At 44.2% G+C, this 8682-nt stretch overlaps 1 protein-coding gene across 6 annotated transcripts in view; it reads right to left on the reverse strand.

Moving 5' to 3' along the window:
- Ap1b1 (adaptor related protein complex 1 subunit beta 1) overlaps positions 1-8682 on the reverse strand; it is a 65625-nt gene that overhangs the window by 42401 nt on the left and 14542 nt on the right. For 4 of the 6 annotated variants that reach the window (XM_033762305.1, XM_033762301.1, XM_033762307.1 and 1 more), the window contains exon 1: positions 8533-8676. The exons of 1 other annotated variant lie outside the window; for it this stretch is intronic. The gene's annotated coding sequence lies outside the window, so the exon portion shown is untranslated. Of the gene's footprint in view, positions 1-4292; positions 4413-8532; positions 8677-8682 lie in introns of those variants that run through there. One more of the 6 variants, XM_033762303.1, reaches the window with a different exon arrangement.

Genomic DNA, 8682 nt, shown 5'->3' on the forward strand with positions numbered 1-8682 from the left:
AAATTTCAAGTTCAGATGAGGAGACTGAAGCCCAAAGAAGTCAAGGCATTGGTTTGGAGTTACATAGCTAAACTATGGTAGACATGACATTCTCCACCACTGTCCCACGATAAGTTCACAAGATCTACTCTGTCCAGAGAGGCAACTCCTCTGAATAAAGCCCTGGGAGAAACACACATGCTTCAGGCTAAAGGGTACGTGACATGGGTTGCCACCTAACCCTACTGAGCACCTTGGATGTTGAACACAGGTTATTTCAAAGCCAGCCCATTTACCCTGGGCAACGGACACACCAAGCTTGGTAAAGTGCCTTGTGAAAGCCTGCATGGATGAACTTGCCAAGTTTGGGGCCTCTTGAGATTTGGCTGAAACCTGATTAATCAAAATCAATCTCCTGAGGCCTATTAGCATTTAAAGACCTCAAAATGAAAAGGAACCAAAGACAGACAAATGCCACACGCCAGCTAAATAAATAAATAAATAAATAAATAAATAAATAAATAAATAAAGTTATGAAGAGTAAACCCAGGGACTCTGCACTGAGATGGAGATAGATAGATATATATAGATATCTATCTATCTATCTATATATATCTCCTTAGCCTTTAAAAAATTAAAGAAAAAAAAAAGAAACATTTTGAGATAGGGTCTTGCTAAACTGCCCTGGTTGACCTCAAACTTGTGATCCTTCTGTCTCAGCCTTCCAGGCATGTGCCAGCATGCCTAGCTAAGCAACATTCTTATATCAGCACTGAATTCTAGAACCTCACTCTAGAATCAGGTGCCAGTTCTTAACTAATTTACATGCAGTACCATGTAGAAAGATCTGCTGCCAAGAAAAAAGAAAGTTCCTCTAGATTCTTCTGGAAAGCTTTCAAATTAATCAAAATGAAAAAGAGGCCAAAGACTACAGAGATGGCTCCTTGTGATCTCTGTTCTCCCACTTATACAATGGGAACATTTTCTAGAGAGCAATCCATTCAGCAGGTACAACAATATGGAGTGCCATCCACTGCATGCCTGAGACTGTGCTCCACACAGAAGCATATATGGTAAATGAAGAGCAGTTTTTTTCCCATGAGGCTCTTACAGATTCAGAGGCCAGGAAAAGAACTTCAGGGGAAGAACAGAGTGATAACTGCCACCAAAATTCAGAGGAAAGCTGAGCAATAGTCACCTGCCTGAAATTCCAGCACTCTGGGAGGATGAGGTAGGAATATGGCAAGTTTGAGCCTAGCATGGGCAATTTAGCAACTCAGTCTCAGAATAAAACGTAAAGGGCTGGGGATGTAGCTTAGTGCAAAGGCCTGAGTTCGATCTCCAGTACCACACCCACCCACCAAAAAAGCTCAGAGAAGGAGGTCTCTGAGATGGGTAAAGCATACAACAAATCCTCTTAGATGAATGGCTTGGCTGGACAGGTCAGATTTAAAGAGGGAAGAGTGGGGCTGGGGATGTGGCTCAGCGGTTCTGCTGCCTGCCTCACAAGCGCAAAGGCCTGAGTTTGACCCCCGGTCCAATAAATGAATGAATGAATGAATGAATGAGTAGTATAGGTGACATGGAGAAGACCCACAGGTGCCAGTTTAACAAAAGAGGGAATTGAGAACAGCAGAGTCACTAGCAATATTGGCTGGGGAGTAGGCTCAGTGCTGAGTGATTTGTAGCCTCTCTCTCATTTCATTCTCAGAGTAATCCACTTAAAAATGAGGGATTAAGGACACAGAAAGGAGTGGCATATCCTAAGCCCAAACAAGCCTGTGTGTTCAGAAGTCTGAGAATCCCTGCCTGGCTGGGGGCAAAGACTTGGAAGGGAGAAAGAAGTAGATGAAGTTGAGGAAGGATGAGGTTCAACACACACTGGATGCCAGGGTGTGATGGACTCTGCTAGACGGAGAGGTCTTGTTCAGTGACGGTCTCTCATTCATGAACATCTGACACTGATCATTCCTTCCTCCCTGAAATGCATTCTTCCCTTGAAATCCAGGAGGCCCTGACTTCTGTTCACCCTCCTAGCCACTGTGCATGCCTTCTTTGTTTCTCCTTCAACACCGGAATGTTCCAAGGGTTCTTCTCTTTTCCACCTTCACTACTTCGCCTCTTGGTGATCTTACACAGTGTCACAATGTTAAGTATCACTTACAAGCTGACAACTCACAATCTTACATCCCTGGGCCCAAAGTCTTCCCTGAACTCATATATCCGAACCACATAGGTGACATCTCCACTTGAATGTCTTCTTGACTAGCAGACACTTCAAACTGAACATGATAAAAACACCTCCAGCTGCCCTCCACCAACAAGCTCTTCCTGCAGTCTCACCATCTAGTTACTGCCAAAATTATCTTCAACAGGTTCACAGGCAAAATACCCCAGTTACCATACTCTCTCATACCCCATCTTATCTGTCAGAAAATCCTATTGGGGGCACATTCAGAATGGATCCAAAGTCTAAGAAGTGGCTTCTCACTGGCTTCATCACTACAACCGGGCCCCTTGCCGCCGCCACCTCCCACTGAGATTGCTACCAGTGCTGTTTCCACCCTGGTCCTAACAACCCATCTCAGCAATAATCCCATTACAGTCTAAGACAGTGGCATTTCTCTGCTCAGTGTCCTCCAACAGTTCCCCATCTCACTCAGAATAAAAGCTTAAACCCCGCAGGGCGTGGTGGCGCACACCTGTAATCCCAGCACTGGGGAGGCTGAGGCAGGAGGATCGCTGTGAGTTCGAGACCAGCCTGAGCTACATAGAGAGTTCGATCAGTCTCAATTACACAGTGAGACCCTGTCTCAAAAAACCAAAAAACCCCAAAACAAACAAACAAACAAACAAACAAAAAGCTTAAGTCCCTATCATGGTCTCACAGCCCACAGGGCCCTGGATCAGATGCACTCCTTGCCTCCACCATTACCTTTTCAAACTCTTCTCCCTATGTGGCTCCAGCCACATGAGCTTCTTTGCTGATCCTGGAACACAACAGGCCTGTGTTTCCTCATGGCGTTTTTTTTTTTTTTTTTTTAATGGAACTCTGGATCTTGTGCTTGTCAAGAAGGTGTAGTGCCACTGAGAGAAATACAACAGGAATGTTTCTACCTCAGGGCCTTTCCATATGCTATTCATGTTGCCAAGACAGCTGTTTCTGCAGATAGCCTCATGGCTCAGGTGCCACCATCTCATTAAGGTCTTTTCTGATGACTTTATTTAAAATTGTCTATTCCTCCAACCATCCTCACCACTTCTTAATCATCTTTCTTCCTTTTTATCCATCAAAGTTCTTATCACCTATAAAATGTACTATATACTACATTGTGGGAAGCCAGCCATGGCCCATTGGCTTTTTGAAAGATAACATTTGTTCCTCTTTAAGGACTGCACGTGTTAAACTTGTTTCTGACCCTGCACGAGAGAAACTCGGATAGCCAAAGATCTGTAGGAGTCAGGTACTTCCTGTTAAAGATCTGACGTTAGCTATAGGAGTCAGGTGTTTCCTGTTGATGTGCCTTTAAAAGGCTGATGCCTGCCTGCAATAAACGTCACCTTGATCAGACTCTTGTCTTGGCGTCCTTCCTTTCTCTCTGCCCCATCTCCACCCCGCTGCTCTTTCAGGTTTGAGGCACTGCTGGACAGTGCTCTGCGTCGCCGGCTCGCAACACTACATGGTATAAAATGTACTTAACTGTCTCTTTTTCTGCATTCATAAATTAAATTCTAAGACAGTAAGAAATTTGTCTTTGTTGTTCACCAATGTATTCCTGTTATCTGCAAAGCAGACAAACAGGAACTCAATAAATATTTTAGTGACTAGTATTCAACTCCCTTCTTGGAGAATTTTCACGTTTTATAAAGCAAGGCCAGCTGGAAAGTAGCTTCCCAATGTTCCACTCACTGGGTCGGCCAGGATCAGAGATATATCTGCTGAAGCTGTCAAACTATTTTGACTATAATGACACTGACCATGCCAGAACCCCCCATCCCATTTTATAGCCAACACATAAGTGAATACATAATGAGAAGAGAGAGAAAGAGAGAAAGGGCAAAGGATAGAAGATCAGGTGGCAACATCTAAAATGGAAGAAATGTTCAGCTCTTTAGCAATGGTTCATTGAAGTCAGGTTACTATCACCTGCTTCTAAAGGCTCCTACAGCCTCAGAGAGTGAGAGGACTGAGGAAGTTAAGGGTCTGGCCAATATGTGAGCACAGCCATGTCCTTCTTTCACCTCCATAACTCTCCAGGCCCATAAGCCCTGTGTTCCACTAAGTGCCATAGTCTCATTGCTTTTGTACTTACCGACTTTCCTGACTGGATTGTCCTCTCTTGCTCTAATTTTTCCTTCAAATCTCAACTCAGGTGACATCACTTGAAGGATACCTTCCTTGCATCTACTATATTAAGGTATTTTTCTGTCCATCCCTCCAGTCTTCTTATAAATTTTTCATACATGTGCTGAATATCTTCCAAGTACAAGAAGCCATTGCACATGCTGAGGATGCAACAGTGAATGAAATAGACAAAAATCCTCCCTTTTATGAAGTTTACATCCTAATAGTGGACAGACACTATAAGTAAGATAAATATGTAAAATATATAAAATTTCAGATAGCAATAATGCTTTTGAGGCCAAGAGAACAGGGAAGGACGAACATAGAGGTAGTGCTGTTGGGGAGTTGAAATTTAACTAGAGTGGCTACAAAAGGCCTCCTTGAGAAGGTGACAGGTAATAGCATTATGGGGAGAAGTCTGCTAAGCAAAGCCCAAGGAGCGGAGAATGTAACTCAGTTGTAGAGTGGCTGCTTAGCCCTAGGTTTGATTTCCAGCACCAGAGAAATAGAGACAGAGGAAGAAGGGGAGAAAAAAGATGAGGAAGAGGAGAAGGGGGCAAGGAAGTCAGGAAGGAAGGAAGGCTAGCAAAGTTGGGCAAGGTAAGGACTCTGGATTTTACCCTAAGTGAACTGGGAGCTTCTGAGCTGAGGAGTCCCCAGATCTGGCTTACATTTTAACAGGCTCTAGCTGCTACATCTTTTTGTTTTTCCTCATGGTTAATCAGTTTTTCTAATCATTGCATTTGTTTTCTATTTCTACTTTGTCTCTCTTCCCCACAAGAAAGCAACCCAATGGCAGAAATCATGTCTGGCTTTGTTCACCTACTGATACTGCATACTGTTAGTACTAGCAGATCTCAAGGAAATACTGAATGAATTAATGCTGGACTTTTGAAGTCTCTGTTGTCAGTGTCTCAACATTCAGCAACTCAAACCTCTGAGACAAAGAAGGAAGATAACAATGGCTGGCTATACAGTTCAATGTAATAATCATTCACTTGTTTGTTCATCAAACACTGTGCAATGACTATTCCAGACTTTTCACCACATGCTGGAAACACAGTTTAAGACAAGTGCTTGTGAAGGACTAAGAAGACACCCAGTAAACAATCACACCCACTGTGACTGTTGCTACAGGATACCAAGGAGGGATATCCAGCTCAGGTCTACAAAGTGGGGACTATCACAAGGGAAGTATCAAGTAGTGGTCCAGGAAAGGAGCTCAGGTGTGAGGTGGGGAGCAGGAAATGAGATTCAGGCAGAAGCAGCAGCACAAAGCAAAGACACATATAAAGAGGTTGAGCTTGCAGAAGTGGCAAGCCACTGAGTTTGACTGCAGCTTGGGAGGTGGAAGTATAAAAGGAGGGGTGACGAGAGCCAGGGATTTAGTTCAGTGGTTCCAGTGCCTACCTTGTAAATGCAAGGACCCTAGTTCAATCCCTGGTACAAAAAAAAAAAAAAGTAGGGGGGATGAGAAGGAAGGCTAGGCAGGGGTCAGAGCCCAAAAGATCTTGGATGTCACATCTGGGAAAGTGAGTTTTAATGAGGGCAATGAGAAGCCACTGATGGATTTTCAAGCAGAATTTTTCTTTTTGGTACCAGGGATCAAACTCAGAGCCTTTTACTCGTAAAGCCACTGAGCTAAATCCCTGGCCCAAGCAGGATTTTCTTTTTAAGGATTCCCCAACTACTCAGGTGATATTTTCTATCTGGAATATTTGTTTCTCTCTGTGTAAAGAGATAAAGAAATAAAAACTCTCTTCTGACTTGTGATAATATCAGTGACCCATCTTAGGCAAAAATATATGTTCAGAAAAAGAAACACAGTGAAGCAACAGATATCTTATAACTTTTAGAAATACACCACAGTACATAATCCATACCCAAGCCATGCTTGCTTACTGCTAGCATGTCAAGCTTTAGTGCCAGACTTGAGAGATTTCTGGGAAATGAGCAGTTAAAACATGCAAGTTTCAAGGATGACTAGCAAAAGATGAAAGTCCAAGCCCAAACTCTCTAGGGCCAATGGACTAAACTTGTTCTGAAATACTTTTAGGAAGTGAAACTAGAAGGGTGGAAGAAATCCTGAGTACACAAAAGTCTCTGTGGAAGGAAGCAACACCCCCCAAAAGCCAGGCTTGCCAGCCTTCCTCAGACACAGGCCCCAGCAGGCATCAACTGGCTTAGTGTCAAAGCACCCCCGTAATTATAGGTTCTATATAATTTCTTCATCCTACACCTACAGAAATTGGGGGTGGGACAAGGGCAGGGGTGGTCAGTATTATTTTAGACTGAGGTTAGGAGACTCAGCTGAAGTAAACTGTCCAGATCACATTTTCACTAGGAAGCTGCTGAGCGGTGTGGAACCCAGGGCTGACTGACAGGAAGCCAAGGAATGTTTTTTCCACTGTACTTCTGAGTCCTTCAAGCCACTCAGGGTAAAGCTTCTGGTCAATCCACACTCAACAAATATCTCCACAACACCTCTGAGGAACCTGATTCTTTGAGAACAAGTAAAACTGCCTCATAACCGTTTCTAAGCGGTTAGAGAAGTCTGCTGGATTCAACTCAGGACAGAACACCAGACGCTCTAAACTCTGTTCCTGTTCCTACTCTTTGTGATGAGTTGCTTTATTTTAAATCCTGCCCTGGAAAGATGGGGATAAGGTGACAATATTAAGTTTCTATGAATTCAATAGAACAAGGAGAACAGATTATAGAATTAAAAAAAAAAAAAAAACCACAGGGCCAGGGATTGAGCTCAGTGACACCATAGGCACCATTGCAAGCACAAGGTCTTGAGTTCAATTCCCAATCCCAGAAAAAAGAAAAAAAAAATAACCACAGTAATATTTATATCACAGCTTTCATACGTTCACAGGTTCATTAAGATTTACAGCATCCAGATAGAGTAGGAAGGCAGGTCTTTTTTGTATCACCATTAAGGGAAAACGAGACAGAACTGGAGCAAATAAATATTTTCAAAGGAATGAGGCTCAGATTCATGAAGCCAAGCCTTCCTGCCATCAAACCATTTACCAATTTTCAGGCAAGATGACACAAACCTGCTCATTTTTCACAACGGTAAAGACCCTCCCATTGAACATATTCCTCTAGAACCTAGGACCAAAAGATTCACTAGCAGTCATGTGCTTCCTCGCTTTACTCTGAAAGGAATGCAGCTCAACTAATTAAGAGATTCTGGAAATTTACTTCATGGATACGCTGTTTTGTTCTCAACATCCAGGTAAACTTTAAAACTCTTGCCCTGAAAGGTAAACCACTTAGAACAGCTTGCAGAATATTTTCCTCCTAAAGAAAGTGCATTAAATACCCCTCTTAAAGGTCAGACAAAATGCTGTAAATCACCTTCACAAATATCCACATAAATACAATGGTAGCTAAAAATATTAAAATGCTCTTCCAACCTACCCCTGTTGTAGCTTCTTCTTTTGTCTCTCTGCATTTTGCCAGTCTCTGAAAACTTAGGTAGGGACCCTGGTTCTGCCTTTACTTTATGTATGTGATTTAAGTGCCACTCTGCCTCAGTGTTTTCACGAAGAAAACGGATAAGGTGAGAGTAGCTACCATACAAAGGTTGCCATGAGTTTTTAAATGTAGCATTGTAAGCAAAGTGTTTAGTGCAGTGCCTCATATAGAAGAGGGTCTGAATAATCAGGAGCTGGCATTCTCGTGTCTTTTGGCTTTATTACAGGTGTCCCCGTTCCGTCAACTTGTCCCTGGGGACCCAAAGGACAAGCCAAGCCCTAGACTACCAAGGAACAGGCGGCACGGGACCATGTCTTGATTTTCCTCCCTTCCGGACCTTGGCAGAGATAAAGCCTTGAACGACGAGGCGGCCTCAGGACAGTCCTGGAGATCAGTGTGAAGGGGAAAACAAGAGCCGGAAGAGAAGTTTTCCCTTCAGCCAGGGGCGAATATTTCGGGGCCTCCGTCTAGGAGTCTCTCTGGCGGAAGCCCCCAGACAAGCTGCGAACCTGGGGCGGCCAGTGTGCGGAAAGGCAGTCAACTGCGCGCGAATGAATGAACCCGCAGCCCCTCCTCCTCGTCCCGGCTAAGGACGCCGCTTGCGCCTTTCTAGAGCGTCGTCCTCTCCGTGACCTCTGACCCCGCAAATCCCTCACCTCGGACCCCCGACTCCCCGCCCCACTCCTTGCCCTGCTTCCTCGAACTCTCTGTTTCCTTACCCTCAGGTCCAAATGACTACCTGGCGCCACGGCTCGGTTCGGTTTCGTAGCAAAATGTCCGCGGTTTCCTTCTCGGGACTCCACGGCGCGTCCGTGAAAGCAGCCGCTCTGAGCCCCGCGGCTGTCACCTGCCAGGCGGAAGTGAGCGGC

Source organism: Fukomys damarensis, unplaced genomic scaffold (assembly GCF_012274545.1).
Source record: "Fukomys damarensis isolate Sample0158 unplaced genomic scaffold, DMR_v1.0_HiC HiC_scaffold_12, whole genome shotgun sequence".
Lineage (NCBI taxonomy): Eukaryota > Metazoa > Chordata > Mammalia > Rodentia > Bathyergidae > Fukomys > Fukomys damarensis.